This window comes from Sus scrofa, chromosome 13, assembly GCF_054392235.1.
Source record: "Sus scrofa isolate SSC_HxYL_T2T_F1_AM1 chromosome 13, Sscrofa_HxYL_maternal_Yorkshire_Landrace_v2.0, whole genome shotgun sequence".
NCBI classification, from domain to species: Eukaryota; Metazoa; Chordata; class Mammalia; order Artiodactyla; family Suidae; genus Sus; species Sus scrofa.
The window spans coordinates 63,682,523-63,706,362 of NC_139395.1; the positions used below are offsets into that span (position 1 = coordinate 63,682,523).

A 23,840-nucleotide genomic window follows, 5' to 3' on the forward strand; every position below is an offset into this window, starting at 1 on the left:
ATAAATATCAATATACAACATTATTATAGTAACCTGGATTATCCCATCAATCATGTCTCTGAATTCAAAATGAATTCAGTCATTTATTACATATTGTCTCTGCTTTGTCTTATATTATTGTCTAAAATTGTTAAGAATAGTGTCATTTAAAACATGTCTTTTTCCTCCATGGTTTATACTTGAATTTTACCTGTCATGGTATCTCATGAAATATTTCAAAACTAGAAACATTATTTTTCATTTTTTATTAATAGGTAAAAATTCAATTTTTTTATGCTTCCTTAATACCTCTTTGATATGCTAGTGGTATATTTTAAGTCAGAGATAGCTTTATTATCTTAACAATCTAATCTTTTTGACTAAAAAAAAATACCCCCAAAATAAAGAGATACAAGCTCATACCATAAGTAAAGGTGTAAGAAAAGTCAAACCATTGACTGGAATTTTTCAGATATGTAAATTTAAACCCATCATGTTAACCTGTTTGTACATATTCCATATTCAAAGGCGTGTGGGCTGAAAAAAATTGTACTTGTCCTGACTTGATAAATAGGTATAAGAAAATCCTGTATAATTAACATGAAGAATGAGATAATGAAGAGAATTCATTACCTAGATTAATTGATAACACCCACAGATAATGGCTATTCATCAAGCTAAAGGCATCAAAATTCCAACAATGGAGTCACAATTAAATTATGTTACACTAATTGCAAAGCATACGGATATGCTACATTCCATTTTAAAATGCCATTGTTTCAATATGCTAAATTAATAACACAGAACATATGAGAAAAGAATACCTTACTTTTGTTCAGCACTTAACTATTTTAAAAAATGCCATTACATGAACCTCATTTTTAATTTTTTTTTTTTTTTTGGTCTTTTCTAGGGCCGCATCCATGGCGTACGGAGGTTCCCAGGCTAGGGATCTAATCAGAGCTGTAGCTGCCGGCTTTCGCCAGTCACAGCAATGTGGGATCCGAGCCGCATCTGTGACCTACACCACAGCTCATGGCAATGCTGGATCCTTAACCCACTGAGTGAGGCCAGGGATTGAACCCACAACCTCATCGTTCCTAGTTGGATTTGTTAATCACTGAGCAACAACGGGAACTCCCTCATTTTTAATTTTGATCCTTGCAGTGCAACAGAGTAAGTCCAGTGAGGGTTGGCCCCCTATTGCTGATAAAGCCATTCAGAGAACTCACAGGATGTATGCTAGTGTTACAAAGCTAACAGGTAGCAGTGGTGAAGCTCAAAGTCGGTCTCTATACTGCCTACTTATTCTTCATTCATGCCAGCTGCTGGAGCTGGAATCTTGGGCAAGGGACATACCCTGACTTGAACATGGTTTCCTCACCTATAAAATGGGAATGATAGTACTTAGCTCATAAAGTTGTTGAGAGGCCTAAATGAGCTAATACATGTGAAATGCTTAATATATGCCTGAAGGTACCTAATGGGTATTTATACATGCATTTATTTCAACAAGCAATGATGAAAGTGGACAGATTACCTAGACAGAAAGCATAAGAAGTAAGAAAACCTTTCAGTAGACTGCCACTGTGTTGAATTTGAGTATAACAGAAATGCAAACTTACTGAAGTTCAATACAAAGGTAATATTTTAAGAATAGAATAAATGAGCAATGCTTCAAACCAATTAGAGACTGGGGCTACTCCCAAAAAAGAAATCTCCCTTTACCATTCACAGCAGGCCAACTGGTAAGCAGAAGCTTGCTTTCTAATGACAGCTATTAAATGCTGTTAGCATTGATGCTTGGTACAGCAGTAGTTTCCAAATAGCTGTGGGATGGAGAGGAGCTTGCCAGAACAATGGAAGAAAAAAAAAACAACAAACACTCAAGAGCAATAATGACTCCACAGGGTCCAAAAGAGAAACTCAGAACAGCTGAGGCTCACCTGTTTTTTGCAGAACAAAGTTCTCTAGTCAAGTACACTCTGGCCCCTGAACACCTCTGCCATAGTCCAACCAGCACATTCTTTAAGGATAAATTCAGAGGTCAATGACTTCTCAGTGAAATTTCTGGTCATCAGGTTAGGGTGAACTACTCTATTTAATCTATCTTAAAACGGTACGATTGTTCTTTAGAGTAGTTCTAACACACACAACAAACGTAGGTGAATGTATCCACACAGGTAGGAGGGGGCGCAAAGAGAAGGGAAGATGCCCACGGCCCTGTGAAGTAGTGCTACTCAGTGGATGCACACCCTGGAGTGAGTGTCGGACGTGAGTTGCGAGTCTGGGGTTGCCTCATATGCTATCAGTTCCCATGAGTCTTTCATAGCATTAGCTCATTGTTTTTAATTAGCATCTGACAAATTGTACACAAAAGTAAACCAACCACTTCACCTGGTAATGAACCCAAGAAAAAGCCCTGATTTCCATCAGTGGAGGGATAGGTGACTTTGTCAGATGCGCTGAGAAAGGTACTATTGTTCTCCAACATAGCATATTTACCTCTTACCCTGCATCTCCATCCAAAGATGTAACACCCTGGGTGGGTCACCTCTGTGGTCCTCTACAACAGGATTACACAGTTTTTCTATCAGTAGCTAGCACAACCCATGACACACTGTAATCACTTAATAAATGATGGTTTCAAGAATGAATTAAACTGATTTCAATAGACACTTAATGGCCATCTCTCTGGCACCAGGCACAGAATTAAGTGCTTGAGATATGGAGATGAATAAAATGTCATGACTGTCCTCAAGGAGTTCAAACACTAGTTTGAGAGCAAGACCAGTAAACTGGCAATTACAATCCTGGCTTCTCAGTTTCCTGGAGCTAAGCTGAGGTGAGAAAGGTCTTTTGGAAGAGGTGATGTTCTAGGTGATAAAGAAAGACCAAGAATTCAGGTAAAAGAGGACAGGTAGGATGAAGGCAGAGCTGTTGGTTCTTTCAGGACCTACAGCCTGAATGGAGAGGTAACCTGAGAAAATGCAGGTGAAGTAGAGTGGCAGGTACCAGAGGCCAGGGATGGATGGGAACTTGGCTCTTTTGGTTTATTCTTTCCTTTTCCAGAAGTGGGTGAAGGAAAGTCTTGAAAGTCTCCCTCAGGGGTGGTGGTGGGATACTGATGGATGAAAGAAAGAGAGAGAGAGACAGAGAAGAGTGAATGCTCATGAGAGAACATGAGATGAGGAATACAGAGAAACCATGTGAGAGCATGGGAGACAGTGAAATCAAGAAATATAAGCAGTGAGAGAGGGAGCATGAGAGAATGTGAGAAAGAGAGAAGGAGAAAAAGAGTCTGAGTGATACTAACAAAGTAGTCAGGATTTTTACAAGAGGAGCAGCAGACACAGCAGTACACAGGCTGCTTAGCTCCAGGAAAGGGGATCATTTAAGACATGCGGCTTGGAGCACGAGAGGAAATCACCACCAGGGGTGGTGGGAAGAGCCCACACCACCAGAGATGATGCCATTCTCTCCTCCTGTAAAGTAATTTGCTGCAGTAATACACTTCAATGGAATTCTGATTTTAGGTTTCACTCTGGGCCAATTTCTATAATTAACTACTGTAATATGCAATCTTCAAAGTGAAAATGAAATTAAGACAGTTTGAAAATGAAAGCCTTGTAACATTATTATTATTATTTAGCATTTATAAAGCACATCAAACTTTCTATGTGTGCCTCATGTGTTCATTTATTATTACAACTCCTAATTGCGTTCCACGACAAAACCAAGAGAATTTTTTTTTTTTTTTGGTCTTTTTTGCCATTTCTCGGGCCGCTCCTGCGGCATATGGGAGGTTCCCAGGCTAGGGGTCTAATTGGAGCTGTAGCTGCCAGCCTACTCCAGAGCCACAGCAACGCGGAATTCGAGCCATGTCTGCAACCTACACCACAGCTCACGGCAACGCCGGATCATTAAACCACTGAGCAAGGGCAGGGATTGAACCCGCAACCTCATGGTTCCTAGTCGGATTCGTTAACCACTGCGCCACGACGGGAACTCCCTTTTTTTTTTGCTTTTTAGATTGCACCAGGGGCATAGGGGTCAGACTGGAACTACAGCTGTGGGCCTAGACCACAGCCATAGCAACACAGGATCCAAGCCACTTCTCTAACCTACACCACAGCTCACAGCAACGCCAGATCCCCAACCCACTGGGTGAGGGAAGGAATCGAACCTGCATCCTCATGGATACTAGTCAGATTCATTTCCATTGCGCCACAATGGGAACTCCGAAAACCAACAGAAACTTTTAATAGTCTTTCCTTCCCCCACTCGGGCAAATGGAATGGTTTTAAAAAGTCAGTGCTAGGTCTATTTCAGAACCAAAGTCTCTACCAGAAGATTCCTAAGTGCTTTCAGGAGCAGGCTTTCCAAATTCTTGGGTGAGGATTACAAGGGTTGCTATTTACTGTTTCACAAAAGTAAAGATTATCTAGCGAGGCAGTTACGGTTCCAGGTCCACTGGCACAGGCCCCTGGGCCCCAGACAGCTACCCACATGGCTTTGCAGGTGGCAGTAGTGCAAACGCAGGGTTTTTCAAATGTCTGTGTGTGTTTGGTTGGCCCTGCAAAGTACACTCTGGGTGCAGAGTTCAGCCTGTAATTAAAAGTAAAGACTGAATCTCAAAAAAAAAGAAAACATATGCTGTGGTATATAGGGTTTGCCTCTCAACCCTAAAAAAACCAACCAACCAACAGAAATCACAACTAAAATCCCCCTATTGTGGGGGAGTGTAACCCTTTTGAGTATTTGATGAACACTACAGAATCTTAGGTATGTTCACATACACAGTGATTTTGGGGGATAATTTTAGGCAAGGCCTATGACTAAGCTGCCCCTTTAGGATTTGGCCTCAGAGGCAGATGATGGCCAAGGCTAACATATAGCACATACAGACAGCATAGGATATGTCTAAGAGGCGAACTGTGAACTCTTTGCAAATATTTAGAAAGTTTTGCTTGAACGTGCATTTTCCCCAAGGAAGTATCTATAATCTTTAAGAATCAAGATGTTAATAATAATCACCAATACAATAATAACTAATGTTTACTATGTATTTAGCAGGTGGTAGGCAGTATTCTAATTATTTTACAGGTATTAATATATTTAACACATATATACTATATGACGTAGATATAATTATTATCCCCATTTTATAGACAGGAAAACTGAGCATTCTGAAGAGCTAGAGAACCGTTGGGACTACAGCTTTACCTACTGTTGAATGTCTTTCAGAGCTAGCAAACCTACAGAGGTCCTACAATATGCACTGTGCTTAATATTTTCTCATTCATTACTGCAGCTGATTCCATCACAAACACTTGAGGTAGATATTAACTCTCCTATTTTACAGATCAAAACAGTGAGGCTCAGAAAGGTAAAAACAACTGCACCAAGTCATGCAGCCAATCTGTCATCAGGATCAAAACTTCACTTCCTTTTCTTTAAAGGAAGTGATTTAATGAAATGCAAATATTGCCAGATTGCTGAATGAAAAGTAAGTTATTTAATCAAAATATATTCTGGATGGCCTACTTTGTGCTAGACACTCTTAACCACTCGATGCGGTCAGTAGGTAGGCTGGCAAGAAAGATTTAAAATAGACAAAAAAATATTCTATATCTACTTCTGAAGTTGTAAACCATGATATTGGTTATGAAGGGGAGGGGGACATTGGGCATTCTGAGATCATAGGACAGGACCCATGTTATACCTGGTGGTCAGGGAGAGCCTCTCAGAGGCAGAGACATTTAGCCTATGATCTCAAGGACAGCTGGGAAGAGGCCAGGTAGATTATGAGAGGAATGAGAAGGAGGTACTTCAAGACAAGAGAATACCATAGGCAAAGGTCAAGGGACAGAAGAGAAGCTGGTGCCTTTGAGCAACTGAATAGAACCTTGAGGAGTATCAGGAGGCTGGGGCTTGTAACGTGGAGCACTAGAAAATGAGATGGACCAGACCAGCAGGCACCAAATCAGGGTCTTACAGGACGAAGACCCTGAGGAGGGGTTTGAAAAGCCTTTGATTTCCAGACACCTACACAAGTTTCAGGGAGGCCAGGAAGGGAACTATCATTTATTCAGCATCCACAATGTACTCACATTAAATTTATGAGATAGGTTTTAGAACCTCTATTTTATGGATAGACCGAGGCTCTGAGAGTAGAGTTTCTTAGCTACTGAGACATAGTTTCAACTAGGGTCTGTTTCACACATGCCACATGCAGGACCATCAGAAACAGCTGGGCCACTTTGGGGGAGCCACTGATATACACCAGGGGTTGGCAGACTTGTTCTGTGAAAGACTAGTCAGTAAATGTTTTAAGCTTTGTGGACCAGTCTATGTTCTAGCTATTCAACTCTGCTGTTGGCAGCATTAAAATGGTAATAGACAGTATGTAAATGAATATGCAGGCTGCTTTCCAATAAAATTTTATTCACAGATATAGGTGGGAGGCCAGATTTGTCCCATGGGCCATAGTTTGCCACTTCCAGACAAAGACACAATTGACTGAGGGCTATCCTCAAATTCAGTGCACCACTCCTCCTTTGCATCATCTGCTGTTTCATTGATAGTGGCTTTTCAGATTTTAAGTTCTCTCCCTTTATTGGACAATTTTCTTGCTGTCACTGACAGCATTAATGTACCTAGGGTGTAGCAGGGGCTGACTAATAAATGTGTCCATTCCAATTTTAATATGATTCTTTTGAAACAAATCTGCACCTTTAACAAGTTCACAAAATGACTTGAATGCCTTTGCTTTTATTCTTCTTCTCTCACTGACATTGGCTGAAAGTGAATAAAAAGAAAGATTTCAGCAATAAGCCAGCCATTTTGCAATGATTATTGCAAATAGTTAAGTACTATATTGCATTTAAAGTATGCTATAGTGTATACATTACACACAGTAAGTGCAACCTATTGGGTTTTGCCTCTGCTTATTCCAATTTAGCATGCTAATTCAGTCTCACTGCAGTAGACATTGCTGATAAAAATCAAGCAAGCATGTTTACATTAGGCAAGATAAGGACTTTCTTTTAATCACAAGTTATTTTAATTCTGAATGTTGATGCTCTTGTTTAAGCATCTGTTTTTGTGGAACTGTTTTTCTCTTTTTTTGTTGTTGTTTTTATTTTCCTGCTGAATTCTAATCATGTCTTCTAATCCATTGGCAGCCAACGAAGGAAAATAAATGGTGAAGGAAATTAGATGCAGCTTGGATAATTGATGTTTGTATGCCTGGCTTTAATAAAAACACTCTGCTAAATTAGAGGGGAGTCTAAATGGATTCAGTCAATAAGGAAGTGATTCAGGTGAGGAATTCAATCTTGGGATTTGCTGTAATCTTAGAAATAAGCAGACAGATCAGTTCAACTGGGACCAGATTTGCCTTCTGCTAAAGTCTGAGTGAGTTTCTACAGCTTGCTTTTCTACCTTGGGTTTGTTCTTGAAGTTTGAAATTATTTTCTTTTGTACAAATTCAAGCCCTAAGATCCTTAGATTAAAACAAATGATGTACAAATCTACAAATGACATGAGAACAGCAGAATTTCTTGAAAAACACCCTACTGCTCCTGCTCTGCCCTTTTAATTTCCACAAAGGAAAAAATACTTTTAGTAAGTAAACGCTCTAGACAGAAGAGCTCAGCTTTTAAAGGAAATATTTTAAACATCACTCTTAATCATAATCATTTTGCTATTTGTAATTAATCAAGATAAACCCAATCATTTAATTCAAATTTGGAATATCTATCAGGTATTCCAAAACAGATGGGTGAAGAATATTTGCTTGGAGAGCCAAGTTGCCATTAATCTTGACCTCTAAGACCAGCCAGGATGAAATAAGGTTAATGCATCTAATTCATCCTTGTTCTATTTGCTTCTTCCTGAATTTTCACCATATGTATTTCTTTCAGTCTTTTCCTCAAGTAAAGGATACAGAGGATTAGCATTTATTCCATGTTAATTTTTATAGGTGCTAGGACTGATGTACTACAACCTTCCCTGGCAAGTAAACTGAGACGCAAGGAGATTAATTAAGTTGATCAAGAGCACATAGCTATTAAGCAAGGGAGTAAGGATTTGAACCAAGTCAGTCCTGCTTCAAAGTCCATGGTCTTTCTGCTCCCCCTGACTGCCTCTCTGTAAGCAGTCACTTCCGTGATTAATCAAGAACCCCACTTCTACTTTGGTCTAATTTCCAAGCTTCAAGGGCACATTTCTGAGTCCTACATTCTTGTGCTCAACAATTTTTTGCTTTCAAATTCCATTGCTCAAAGTGGATCAGAGGTAAGATATCATTTATAGTTTTGTGGACCAGTGGTTTTGGTTCTTCATCCAAGATGTTCCCTATTTACACTGATAAAAGAATCATCCAGAGCTGTGGTTTGCAATCTCTACTTAGATGGGACTACAGAGTGGTGATGATGTTTTAAGAGTGGATCCTGGACTTCAAAACTCAGAGACTGTCCTGAAGTTGACACATGTCTCTATAGATCCCTCTCCACAGACTGATAAGCTCCCCCTTTCCCCTTTCTGATGCAGTGAAATTTATCTCTTTGCCAATGCAATTATTTCTAATTATGACCAAGGAAATTCTAATGGTGAATTATGCCATTAGAGATGTCATTGTTGATACAGATTTTAAATATTAGGCAATGGAATGGCCAGTGAAAGGAATGAACACTGTGTGGGTGGCTATTTGAAAAGTTGTGTTGAGACTGATAATGGAGCCATGACCTGGTTCAGTGGGAGATCTGTGACCGTGAATGCCACTGCTCATCCAAAATGGAACACAGGAGTTCCCGTCGTGGCGCAGTGGTTAACGAATCCGACTAGGAACCATGAGGTTGCGGGTTCGGTCCCTGCCCTTGCTCAGTGGGTTAACGATCCGGCGTTGCCGTGAGCTGTGGTGTAGGTTGCAGACTCGGCTCGGATACTGCGTTGCTGTGGCTCTGGCGTAGGCCAGTGGCTACAGCTCCGATTAGACCCCTAGCCTGGGAACCTCCATATGCCGCGGGAGCGGCCCAAAGAAATAGCAAAAAGACAAAAAAAAAAAAAACAAAATGGGACACAAATGCTTCCCCAGTTGACAGCAAACATGGTGGTGGTGGTGAAGTCAGCTATTAACAGGATTTTCAGGAAAGGAAAAAATCTAAAGATGGAAATGTTGGTGTTATAAGCAGGCATAGAAGACAAGAAGTTAAAAGGACTGAAGAACACAGAGATTCCAGTGAACAGCACAGACATGTTTTTTTTTTTTAAGTCTTTTACGGAGACATTTCCCATATCCTTTGAACTGAGAATCAGAACCATTGCCAGGATTACAAAAACTATTTGAACATTTAGAATGGCAAATGCAAGGTTATTTTTGAGTACCCTGTGTTTAAAAACTCTTGCAAAAACTACTATGATGTGGAGATTTTGGCCCTACCCTTTCACCATGAAGCTTCACAAGACTTGAGAGAGAGAGAAACAGGGAGGGAGAGAGAGAGACATCATTCTCACATAAGAATAATAAGAAACAAGCTATTAAAATTGACTGTTAAGAAATATTTTGGTTACAAAACTGCCTTCCCAGCTTAACAGATAATTGCTTTCAAGGCAGTATACTCATTGCTTGTATGTAGTATCTATATTTTATTTGTAATGGAAGCTACATTGGCGCAGATTAAGAATATTTATTGGCACATTCCTTCTGAGAAGTATTTCCTTCAATCACTTCAAACTTATGTCATCTTGATAAATGTGAATATGTGTACTCCATCATCATTAGTTGGAGAGTTAATAGAGAGAACACCCATAAAAAGGACCCATTTATTAATCTATAAACAGGATGTCTATCCGTCTATTGTTACAACATAATCATCTCCACAGGGTAACTGTTCCTACAGAAAAGAGAAAAAGAATGCTTCTCTAGGTGATTTTCTTTGCCTTTATTCATGACTGACATCAATTAAAGAAAAAATTAGCTAAGCAGACAGAGCCAAAATTTAGGACCACACAGATTCACACTTCACACCACAGAGAAATGAAGATAAATTTAGTTAATAGCAAAACCCACTGTTTCTGTAAATAACAAGTCTAAGTAAGATGAAAGTGGCATATAATGATTCTGTGATGCCTCATACATCTGTTCAAACCTATCTGATCATTTAGTTTTCTGGAAAAACAAAGGGTTGACAAAGATTCACATCAAAACCCTTAATGGAAAAATACATGACCGGGAAAAGCAAAATACAAGTTTCCAGCTAGGATCTCAATAAGTTACAAGCTATTTATTACACACTAATATTTATGTTAAAATTGTTTTAAGTAAAATAATTTTAAAATCAAATACATATATATGCCTCCTCTCATAATAGATCTTAACAGTTTATTCATAAAAATCAGTTTATTACCATTTTTTTTGTAAGAACAAGCTTCCAATTTACATCCTAAAATCCCACCCTTTATTCATTCCAATAAAATGATCTCCAACCCCAAACCTTACACCCAGAATCTTAAACTCCAAAACTGTAATTGAAGATAATATTCTTTAGCATCACAATTTTAAATTCAGGTAAAACGAGTAAAGAGACAAAACTCCAAAAATGTTACCCATTAAAACATCTGTAATTATTAAAAATCAACATCACATTTGAACTAGGGCTCTTGTAAAATGTCTGAGCAGGACTGGTGCCTGGTAATATTTAAACACAGGACAGGGATCTATCAAATTCATTCTACATCTACTAAAAGCATCACATTCCCTGTCACCAAAAAAATCCTCTGCTGTAGACAATATTTTTAAATTATTGATTATTATTAATCAATTTTTCAATTACTGATATCACTGACCTCGCTGTAATCTGTTGGGTGGAAGTCTGATCTATTTATTTTTCTGTTCAGCAAATGTCAGGATACGATGTCTGGAGCAAATTAAAAACTACACTGGCAAAGCACTCTCCACAGCTTGATAGGAATACAATTTAACCAAACTCTTTGCACCTCAGTGTCTAAATCATTGACTGGCCACACCCTCTCCCACTGTGGTTGGCCTTTTGTAGATCTCAGAAGAGTTCTCAAGTTGTTAGACTCCCTTTACAAAAGGATTCAGAATATCCTACCCCCTGAGGCACATACTCAACAATAAAAAGGATGTCTTTTGGGACCTATCTGTGCTGTGGATCTGTACTCCCACCCTGCTCCTCTGAGTCCTGGAAGGTGGACTCCAGAGCCCACAGTAATGGGCCCTTTTCCAGCTGGCATCCGGAGAGCCTTGGCAGGAGGAGGAGGTCAGGGGTTTATTCCTCCAGGTCCCCCCCAGCGAGGGCATCCTGAGTGGCTGTGTCCCTCTACAAAATGTCTCTGACCATCTCAAGAAAGTCTTCATTTCAGACTTGCCCGATTCTTGTACTTTCTCTTCTGGTCTGCATACCCCCCATCCACACTCTCATGATCAGTCTCTTTGTAAATAAACTGTTCTCCACATACTGAGTTGAGTGAGCCATACTTTCCTAGCAAGACTTATAACAACATCCTACTTTGACCAGCTCAGCTTGAATTTGAGAAAATCCATTCTTAGGAAGCTGAAACTTCTAGAACTGAAAGCTTAATTTTTGTTTAGTTTTCCTCACTCTACAACACAACCACAGATACAAATTAAACAATGAAATAAGAGAAAAAAAACCCTGAACACTCTCAATTTAAGCCATTTAATGAATATTTTCAAACACTTATTTTTCGTGTTCTTTCTGGGAGATGGCTAACACCTAAAAATCTGAAATTACTGCTCATTAACTATTTGGATCTACACCCAAGGTAAAGGCAGGAAAAGGAAAACAAGCCAAAACGCTTTATTATCTTGGGTTCTGTCCATTGTAAACGACAAATGATAACCTGTCAGGTGAAAACAAGCTGCTCAGCACTGAAATGGCTTCATTTGGTTTATAAGCTGCAAACGAAATCTAAGGAAGTCCTGTTTAGAAGTTGACTTGCAATTCTTATTTGCAGTGTAATGACAGATAGGCTCAATAAGTCCAAATTCCCATGCAGCCTCCCAGTCTGTCTAAAGGAACGTAAGTAACAGGCAGACAAACCTGAAAAGATGATTAATAAGTAATAATGTTGGTCTATAGCTTTGGACAAAAGATGATGTTTAATTTCCATGAAACTCCAATGACCCAGCTGTAAGTAGTGGCCTCCCATTTATCTCAAAAGTCACATTATTCTGCTTTATCAAGTAAATAAACTGTGTCATTGAGCCATTAATAGTCAACAATAAAATACACCCCAAGGGATTATGTGTAGGATAGCTTTACGAACAAGAAAAAAATGTACAGAAGGAAACAGAAGCTCTCAAATCACAAAAGATCCACATAGCTTTTCAGGACGTGAACAGTGCCTGGTAAGGCCAGACATGCACACATACTACCCGAACCCAAACACTTTAGGTAAGCATTTGTTTCCCTGGTAGGTTAGAGCTTCATTTTTTCTACCTTACACCCATAGCTATTCTTTGTTCTCTGAAACACCTGGACAAAAATTCCTTTGTTCGCAGAAGCCCATCTCACCCATTCACAGTCCCTCAGCATGGGCTTATTTCTTGAATGTCTATTTTCCTATGTGCTGGATCCAAATGACAGTCTTGAACCTATTTAATGACTATTCATGTTGTACCAAAGTGGAAGCTCTTTGGATTGACATACATTTTTATAAATGCCTTGAAGTACCTCTTATAAAAATTTTTTTAAGATTATTCTGAAAAGAATCATGTCCAAGTTTCCAATCCAGAAGCCCTGAGTTACTCAAGACTACCTAAGGTCATCTCTCATTTCTTGTGTGTCCCCAGTAAGCGGACACTTCCTGCCACACAGTGTGATCCATAAAGTTTCCTTTCACACCATGTCATCTAGCTTCACTCCACAGTTCTTAATAGGTAGCTGTAATTTCTGCCCAGGCAGGTGTGAGAACAGGAATTTCAGCCCAGTTTTATGCTGTAGTTCCAAGTGGCTGTCTTTACAGATGCACAAAGTACATAAAGTATAATCAGTTTCATGATGAAATCTATATACTTCAAACCCCTGACAATTCTGATTGTGCTGCTTAATACATATTCTCAAAGATGATCAAAATATACGCTATAGTGTTAAAATAACTGAGTTATGGCAAGAGTAATATGAAACATAATTGTGACAGGTAACCACTAGAGGCCAGTGTAATTCAGCACCGAGAAGGAATTTATAATCAATCCCTGTGGAAAAACTAACATTATTTCTTCCTTTTAAAAGTAGAGCTCTTGTGAATTGGAGAAAAAAAAAAATGAAGAAAGCTTTTTTGATTCTCTGAAGAGGAAGTTTCAAAGGATAAGAAAGACGAGTTAAGGAAAGATGAGTCATGAAAAATTGGGGCAAAGAGAAAAAAAAAAAGATAATACTACCATATTACATTTGATGTTTCACCAATGTAAGCATAAATTTTCAACTTATGTGGTTTAATTGTAAGATTTTCCATAAATGTTTCTTTGAGGACTGACATAAATAATTAAAGATCAGGGATACCTAAAAAAGTGCCACAGTAATCTCATTTTCAGGACAATCATTGCTGGCTGCACAGACGATGCCAAGGATTTTGAGACAAGGTAGAGAAACTGTACACTTGCAATTTCCTTCCCTTAAACAATTTTATTCAGAACAAGTAACTAATAGCTCCTTCTCAAACATGTAATAATTCACATAAATTCATCTAGCACCCCATTCATATTCTATAATACATTTCTTAATAATAGTGCTACATGATGCTTACTCTACTTTTTAAAAAGGAACTGAACTAGCTTCTCAAAACTAAAAATAGGAGTAGAAATGAGAATCTGATTTTTTAATAAAGCTCAGATAAGAATAGTTGGTAGGATCCCGGGTAGGAGATTCTACTTTTTAAGAGTGAAGATAAAACAATTTAACACATAAGCCCCAGAAAAGTACCCCTTCCTCTCTCCTCCAGCACAGAAAGTCACCTTATGTAATGTGGACATGCCAAGATTAATGAACCAAAAAATCTTAGAAGCAGGCAGGACCTAAGAAGTCAACCAGCTGCAGCTTGAATCTTTTCTTTTGTAAGGTGGCCCATTCCAATGTCTCGGCTGTAAATGTTTAAAAATTATTTTTTAATCCTCATATTGAGAGAAATCATCCAACACAAAACAAAATGCTATTTTGTTTCCTGAGATCAAAAAAAAAGGAGACAAGATAACAGAGGTAAGTAACATATGGTCTTGATTTTGAGCAGCTATAAAATTCTACCCATGTGGTTCTGACTCCAACCTTTGACTCAAAAGTACTGTCTTTATCAGTTACAAGCTATGTGAGGTAGTTAACTTCTCTGGACCTCGGTTTCTTTGTCTGTAAAATAAGGATTATAATAATCTCTACCTTTCAGGTGCCAGGATTAAATAACACAAAGCCCAGTATCTGACAAATGATAAGTACTCGATAATTGCCATTATTGCTAAGCAATGTTTACTTGACAAATAAGTCATTCAATCTTTATGAAACTGCTGTGAGGTATGCTTTATTACCACTATTTTAAGGAGAGGAGAATTGGAGCTCAGATTGGAGAAAGAGCTTGCAATGCGCAGCAGCTAGTTAGTGGTCAGACTAGGGTTTCAACATGGATCTGGCTACAAAAGCTTTAAAACTGCTACCTAGAGAGGTGCTTTCATGAATACTAAGACAACTTCCTTATTCCATGTGACAGTGCTGACATACACTGATAAGACCTTTCTGTGTGTCTCCAACCTTCCCTTTCTCAGATCTAAATATGATTAGTGTCAAAAGCTAACTGAAAGACTCACCCTTCCTATCCATAGTAGAGCAAGAATCCCAGAGGTGGAGGGGGAGACAGACTTTGAAATTTGAAGCCCCGAAGCCTAGTTCCAGGGGGCTATCTTATCTGCTGTTCAGTTTTTTTCCTCTTGGAGTCTGCACCCTCCTGGGAAATTGCTACCTCTGTAGAGGCAGGACATCCAGTACCTTCAATTGTTCCTCATAGCATAGGCACAAATGACCCAGACCTATGCTGATGCTCAAAGATAACAAAGAACAGTGAGACAGAGTTCTTGCCCCAAAGGGAACTATCTAGTTGGGAATAATGGCACACAGATGAATGCTAGTGGAAATGCATTCAAGCAATGATAACCCTCCTGGTTTTGCATCTTTTTAAATAACTGTGTGCAATCTGACACATTAAAAAAAATTCTGCACATCAAAGCCAGATACAGGGTACTGCAGCATGCCACTCAACTTACCAGGGTGGATGATTGCTCTCTGATATTGCAAAAGCATAATTCAGTCAGTTATCCTTCAGAACTGTGTATTCACTGTGTGTCATACATTGTGCTGGCCCCAAGAGGTTGTTAACCTCTGCACAGATCATGAAAGTAAACTGGCATTCTATTCAAACCAGCTATTGATTTTCTCTTTATGATAGCCTGTTTAGGAAAACAAATTTAAAAAGCTCTAAATCACGTCTTTAATTTCTTAAAGAAATATCCCACCACACCCTAACTTAGAATACCAGGCCAGTGGTTATTTTCTCTGCTGATAAAGATTTTCTACTCCTTTCAATTTGCCTTGGAGAGGATATACTTCTTATTCATTAGGAATGAGCAAAAGAACTTGGCCTCCAAAATGCATGTGAATAAGACCATCTAACTACTACTGTTTCTGAGAAATGTAGCTGATATCAAAAAATATAATTTTAATACAAATTTTGCTCCTGTAAACCAGATATGCCTTAATATAGCTCATAAGGCCAGAGGAAACGAATGATATAAACTAAAATTTCAGTGACTGTTTTCTTCATGTCTGATATAGGGAGTATTTTTCCCCAAAAGTTAATGAGAAAAGTATGTTGAGCTGATCTCTGATAGATGATAGTATGATTTACAACTTCTTGTTCCTTATCAAAAACAAGGCCTCACCAAGTAAGTGTCAAACTAATTCATGACAATTTAAAAATTGTTACTGATTAGATTCACAGAGTGGATAATCAACAATAGGAAAAAACAGGATAACTGATGAAGTGGAAAAATCAGAATTCAAAAGCTGCTGAAACGTAAGCATTTCACAGAGGCATATATTTCTTTAAGATGTTTAAGAAGAGGTAGAGGGAGAGATCGAAGCCATGTAGAAGGGAGGGATGGTTTGAGTGCTTCACATGAACACATGTTAATGTTCATGGAGAATCTACAGGCACGGATACAGGCAACAACCCCAATTAGTGATTTATTAACATCATCACCCGGAAACCTATTAGCTTGCAAGGCATGAAATACTTGCTTCCCATCACAAAAGTAGAAGAAAATTGGGGGAATGCAATGAGGTAGGAAAAGGAAAATGGAATTTGATTTAGTCTAAAGAGATTTACAGCCTGGTGTGAGGCCAGGCTTTTGTTATAACTGGGGCACCTTACCTAGAAAGCATGCAGGACAATGGGCTGACCTTACTGAAATGTACTGACTTACAAATTTTTTGGTATTTTCTTTTATAACAGTGCATTGTACCATAAACAGCAGTAAGTGAGGAAGATAAGAGTCTAGATTTCCAAAGTAAAATTAAGACTTGTCTATAGGCAAATTATCCAAAGTTTTCATCTCTGGCTTTAGGAGAGGTAACAGAAGAATAAAAAAGAAAGTGGGAAGGATATTATTAAATATGAGCGTAGGATGAGGTAGGAGATATTTTCTTGCTATTGACCAAACAAAATCCAGGAGCCATGAAGCAAAATTATTGATCTTTGTTAATTTCTTCAATAAGGGGAACCTCAAGGATACTGCCCAGTCTACTACTGCGCTACAACATGACCTACAAACCTGCTAAAGAGTTCTTTTTATATTAAAAAAAAAAAAAATCCTCCTCTAGGAAGAATAATATGGTAAAAACTAAACACACACACACACACACACACACACACACACACACACACACGGGGTTGTTGTATGTTCCAACTAGAGATTAATAAGAAACATGGTTATCATTTTGTCCTGTTCCACTGAAACCTTGGTTTCACTTTTAGGCACATAGTTTTTTCAATAACCACAAGTCAGGTAAACACATAATATTAAGAATAGTTAACTATGGAGTTCCCTTGTGGTGCAGTAGCTTAAGGATCCAGTGTTTTCACTACAGTGGCTCAGGTCACTGCTATGGCATGGGTTCAATCCCTAGCCTGGGAACTTCCACAAGAATAGAAAATTTTATGCTAAGAGCATGACTGTGTCAGGTTTATACTTAGCTCCTTTTAATCTTATAACAAGTTCAGGTGTTGATGTTGAAAAGCATGGAGGTTAGTAATTTTCCCATGATCCTATAGCTTGATATCCCACCTGGAATTTCAATCCAGGTCTATCTGACCATAAAGCCCAAACTCTTATCCAAAATGGCACATAACCTACTACATTGAGACCCACTGTTCTGCCACTTCAAGGGTACCCCAACTTCTCTACTGTAGTATAATATGATTCCAGACACATGCTAAAAGAAAGCCTTTTTCTATTTCCCACAAGAATCCTCCTTCAATAAAAAACAAACAAGCAGAGAAGCAAGCATATAAAACATTTCACTACTAGTCAGGTAAGAGGCTTTATTCTGCCCTGAATTAAGTATGGGAACTTGGAAACAACTTTTCATGTCTCATGTCTTCAACTGCATCATCCTTTTAGGAAATCCTGGAGAAATATCTCTGCAGAAATGTACTACATGTATAATCAAGTAATATGTGCCAATCACAGTGAACACCACCAGACTAGATTGTTTTTTCTTTACTCCTTTTTACCCCACTGTGATAGGAATAAACTTTTAATACCACAGAAGGAGAGATGATAAAGTAATATCCACTGGGAAAACAAAGATTAGAAACGCAATCCATCACTACATTTGCCATCCATCACTACATTATCTAGGTTAAATTTGGCTTTTATGGATAAACAAAGATTGATAGAAAGAACTGCACACTGAAAGAGTTTAATTAGAGTATAGAGACACTGTCAGAACGGAACTGCAACTTTTGGCATAAAATACATTGGAAAACAATTAAAATGGTTTATGTTGAGGAGCTGACTATTTCGATGAGAATCATTTCCAATTCTTAGAATTAAAGCTCTAAAGATTTGCATATTAATCAGTCTAAATATATGCACATTTCTTCAAGGTAAGGAGAAGTTTACTAAAATGAGGCATGTAAATGCAAAACAGAAGTGTCTCTCAGCTCTACTCTTAGAGACTAAGCTTCCAAACTCATTTTACCCCCTAAATACCCTTGGAGAGAAATAAAGTATGACAGGGATATTAAAAGAAAGAACATTCAACAAAAATTTGCTAACATTCTACGATGCTGAGATGCGTGAATACAACAAGTTGGTGACCTGAAAGCCACAGTGTGCCTTTGCCAATTTTATAATCCAGTGGTGAACTGGATCTTTGGAGAGCAAGGAAGAGATTTCAAAAGCAGAGCTCAATTAAGAATATCTCCTTATACATGTTAAAGCTCCCATTTAACGGCTTCTTCACACCTACCCAGGATAATATCTACAAGGAGCTGATGATCAGGCACTTTTTATCACCTGTGCATCTTATTAAAAGTTTACATTGAATAAGCTCCTTTGTCTACACCCAGAGGGATGTTCACTTATCACATCAGGCTGATGTCTCTACATCTGAGAATGGGAGGTAGGACAATGTGGCCAGTGCCTTGGAAGACAGATCTACTAGGCTGATGGAGGTGGATCTCCTTGGCTGCCGAGTTTGATTTGGTCTCATTTGGTGATTAATAGGTAGGCCTTAAAAAAATGATTTCACGTAGCCTCCATCAGACATGATGATAAATTGATCAGAGTACCCAAGTTTGGACTCTAAATTCCCTCCTTCTGATACCATTAACTTCATATTGACTCCTTCTGTGTCTGGCCTTTGAGTCTGTTTTCTCATCCCTCCTTCACCTCTTAGAGCCAAAACATCCACAAATTATGCTGCCTTTGCTAAAATTTACCTGATTTTCTCCCCCCCCTTGCTCTACAATACTCTGTAAAGATGCAGCAGAAATTCATTCTGTGTCCCCTATTCTAAAATAAAAGCCTTTACACATTTTAACATTTCTTTTCTTTTTTTGCCTTTTTAGGGCCACACCCACGGCATATGGAAGTTCCCAGGCTAGGGGTCAAATCAGAGCTGCAGCTGTTGACCTACGCCACAGCCACAGCAACATGGGATCCAACGTGGGAATCTGAAACCTACACCACAGCTCATGGCAATGCCAGATCCTTAACCCACTGATCGAGGCAAGGGATCAAACCTGTGTCCTTGTAGATAATAGTCAGGTTTATTACCACTGAGCCACAGTGGGAACTCCACATTTTAACACTTCTGACATCATAATCCAACTTAGAACAGATGTTTTTTATTTACTGAAGGGGGTTTTGCCCCCTAAAATAACACTATTAAAATAGTGGCATATCTTAGAATACTTAGTATTCTAAAGAAGAAGGAACACTGCATTTCTGTTGTTTAGGTCCTGACCAATAAGAGGACTAAGCCCAATACTAACCAGACACCTTCCTCTGCTTCATGAAGTCTCCAAAAGACACCATGAGTTTGGATCAAAATCAACTGCAGAAATTTACAGGTACCGTGTTTTTGTTTTCAGTGTACTCAGTCTCCAAGGACTGCTGTAGTAGAACATAAATGCAAACGATGTCTCATTCAAAAAAGACCACTGAATGACATTTCTGAAGACCTCTTTTATCACTGGTAAAACTAGTCCCATCCATCTGAAATAATCTTGCAATTCACTTAAAACATTTCTACACAATTCCTCAATCTCTAAAATATCTAAGAGTGAGGGAACCTGCCAAGACTGTAGAATAGAAGAACTAAGGAGGATATAAGGCCAACTCTATCACTTTGTCTCACAAGTCAGATTATCTTCTTGATGTCTCTTTTCTGTTCATAATAATTCAAGGACTCTTTATCATCCTACTAAGCCTCCTTCAAATGGACTCCAGTTATCCACTGCCCCTTCTAAAAATGTAGGATTGTGCCTCTGCACTGCTGATCTCTAGAAATATGTTATTACACAGAGCAATACTGGGAAGTGTTTAAGAATGTGGACTAAGGCATAAAATTACCTGGCTTCAAATTTTGGCTGTATAGCGTACTAGCTCTGTGGTCTTGGGTGGATTACGAACCTCTTCAAAGCCTCCTTTCTTTGGTGATAAAATAGATGATAATAATGCCTTCAAGTATCACAATCCACAAAAAGTACAAGGCTTGGTATATAAAAAGAGCTCAATACGAGTACCACCACCACTATCACTACTCTTGTTACTTGGTGGATGACTCCAAATGAAAAATGCTTCAGTGCAACAATGATTAGGGAAGTAACAGCAGCTTTCCTGGCCCTCCGTGACTTGGCCCCTTCTTACCTGAGTATCATACCTATCACTCGACTTTTTTTTCCAAAGTGAACAATCTCTTCATGGCCTTTCTTGCTTGATCAACCAGTCTAAAAGGCCTTATTATTTCTCCTCCACTCTTCTAAAACTTTTGCCTCCAAATATCTGTTCATTGTGCCTACCCAAAATCTACAACCTGTAATCATTTTCTCTTCATCCTCACTTTTATTCAGATAATCATTTCATATCTGATTGAGTGTTCTCCTAGTTTTTAATTCAATTCCATGGAAGATAACTATGACATATGGCCTCCTAATGTCTCATGAATTTAACTTATCTCGAAATAACTACAGGGTAAGGAGTTTCCTATTCTTATTTTCTTGAACTTAAGGTCACCCTGGAAATAAGGAATAAGATCTAGATAGCATCAGCGGACTGATTCACATTTATGTTTTAAGTGTGTTAATCATCTCTAGAATTAATATCAGGAACCTTGAAAAGTGAAGTCAATCTTCATTGGACAACACAGTATTACTTAACGTAAGTGCTATAGGTGATTCCAGCAATCTAAAATAAATTTGGTCTCAAACTGAGACTTGTAAAATGTACTATAATGGAAAGGAATTTGAGCTCAGGCAGACTCTGACTTCCTGTAATCCAGAATACAACACATTTATCCACTGACTCACTTAAAATAAGTAAGACACAACACCTGTGTGAAAGATTCTTATGAAAGAGTAATGGAGAAGGCTAAGGAGTTCTCCTCCAGGAAGTAAGAATGAAGGACTGCTGCATTTTAGTATTTCATAGTACCTTTCCCCTAAGCTAAAAAGCAAATAAACAAAACAAGCAAGGAAGCACATAACAGCATAATCCCATCATCAATATTATCTTGCTACTTATAAAACCCAATGTCAAAAAGAAAATTAAAAAACCCCAAAAAAACCAATGTCATATTAGTACCTGGGATCATAAAAATTGGTTTATACAATTACAAAAAAATAGAAAGAAAGTAAAGATACTAGGAAGGACTTGATGACTGATTGATCACTCTGATTATTTCTCAAAATGCTACTGTCTCTTTGCACGAACAGTTGTTAACTCATTTCAAACTCCACTTGAAATTTCTTTTGTATTACCTATGAGAAAGGATTTGCCGATTAAAAAAATATTGTGATGAATACACAATGTATTCAAAGAAACAAACTTTTCTCCAGCATCAAAATATCTCATTTATAAATACTTGATTGCTTAATAACAAGACACTCCTTTCTGTTAGTAAAAATTGGATGCAGAAGACATCTACCTGACCAAGAATCCTTTGCCTACTTTAAACATATCAAAATAATAAATTACATCAGGAATATAATTCACAATAGGATCTCCTTCTGCTAAGTCTTATAATAAGACTGAACAAAAAGATTTTGTATATTATCAGAGAGAAAGGATAGTTTTTCTCTAAATAATACTCCGATCATAAGTGTTTCATGTGTTTTATGTTCTTCTTAACGCTCTCTCTCTCTCTCTCTTTCTTTTCTTTTCTTTTTTTTTTTTTTTTTTTTTTTTTGTCTTTTTAGGGCTGCACCTGCAGCATATGGAAGTTCCCTGGCTAGGGGTTGCTCTTTTCTTTTTAACAAAAATATTTGTCTTTTGAAATAGTCCACAAATTCATGTGTGAAAGTGAAGCTATTGCTATAAGATCAGGTTTTAAAATAACTTCAAGGAGGAGAGGCCCTTGAAAGGAGAGTTAACAATAGAAATCAGGTCACCAACTGAAGACCCAGATTTTATTGTTCATGGACACAAATGCATCATTTCAGAAGTAAATTGTTATCAAGGAAGCAACTGACCATCACTATTTCTTTGGTTGTATTACACCCCTGAAACTAATGTGGTCAACCGACTAGTTTCCAAGTAGGTAGGACAAGTCAATTCAACCTTCAAACTGAAATTAAACACAGGCAAATAATAATCACTTAGAGGCCAGCAACTGGTGGCTTGGTTGGGCACTGGAGACCAAGTTTGCTCTCCCTGAGTGGTATGCTGAGGGCACATGACCTTAAGAATAGCAGGAAGGAATGATGGATGGTCTGCTTAGACTCCCTTTGTCCCAGCTGCATTTTTCAGCTGTCAAAAGGTGCACTAGCAGGGGCCAGATTTAACAATGGGAGACCACCTGGGGGTCTGACTACCTAATCAGCTATACCCTTGGAAGATGACAACAGCATCCTTACTGTTAAATCTGGCAACTCTGAATTGTTAATCATTATTTTGCTGATTTATTAAACCTGCTTCAATAAACAAGCAGCAATAACTGGCTGAGAGTTTCTTATGGACATATCTCGGGTGCCTAATTTTATGATCACCAATGCCAAACTTGAGAGATGAATTCACACACAGTACCAAAACTCTGGGCAAAGAACTATGACAGAAACTCTGTAGTCAGCTGTGAATGTTCCAGCTATACAACATGACTTACCTATTCCAAATTTATCTGAGAAAAGATATGGAACCTTGTTTTTGAAACCCTTCCACCATGAAGCCCCTTCCCACAACACCAAAGTCAGAGTATTAAAAGGAACAGTAGCTCAGTACACATTTATCAAGTTTGCTTAATTTGCAAGGAATGACTGATATCTCCTAAGTTTTATCTTCTTAAAATCCTTTGAGTAGATAGGAAATAAAATTGAGCCTGGACAGCCTTGTCAGGCTGGACAGTCCTCTAAATTAGGGAACAGTCTGTCTACTGTCCTTTTCATTGTAATTTGGGGGTGGGGGAATTACTGCTAGCCATGACCTCTAGTAAAAGTTCAAAACAACGTTTCTACAAAAGCTGCCCACAGAAAACCTTACTTTGTGACCATATTAAAAACCCTAAAGTGCACTTCAAAGAGAAATCACTTCATATTGCTGCCCCAGATACTTGTTTGAGAAGTTTAAAAGTATTTAGTTTGACTGTTACTTGAAGTTTATTTTCTCATTCCATTTACCAGTTGTAACCTAATCTGCAGTTGAAATTAGCTGAAAATGATCAATTTTATTCAACTAAAAGACATTTCGGATAGGAGGTATGATACCCTCTCAATAATAACAAAGTTGATGGGTAGAGGATAGGTAGTAAAGGGAGAAAAATCTTTTCTAGTTGTAGAATAGAGAAGAACATGGTCTGGGATTGAGTTATTGAATGACCTTTGTCTTTTTTAATTGCTGTGGGGAAGAAAGGCTCTTTCTTCCTAAAGAAAACTGAGAAGTGAGATAGAGACTGAGTAGCAAGGTAGAGTGAGACTCACACTTTAGCTGATTAAGCAAATTGCTGAAAGAGAGGGATTGGTAGTTCCTTAGGGAATTAATAATAAGTTCAGAGGCTGGTAAATTAAATTTAAGGTATGAAGACTAAACCAGGGTCATATTAGCCAGTATTAGC

At 38.2% G+C, this 23,840-nt stretch overlaps 1 protein-coding gene across 7 annotated transcripts in view; it reads right to left on the minus strand.

Annotated features, from left to right (window-relative positions):
• Positions 1 to 23,840, minus strand: part of SUCLG2 (succinate-CoA ligase GDP-forming subunit beta) — a 929,415-nt gene that overhangs the window by 683,860 nt on the left and 221,715 nt on the right.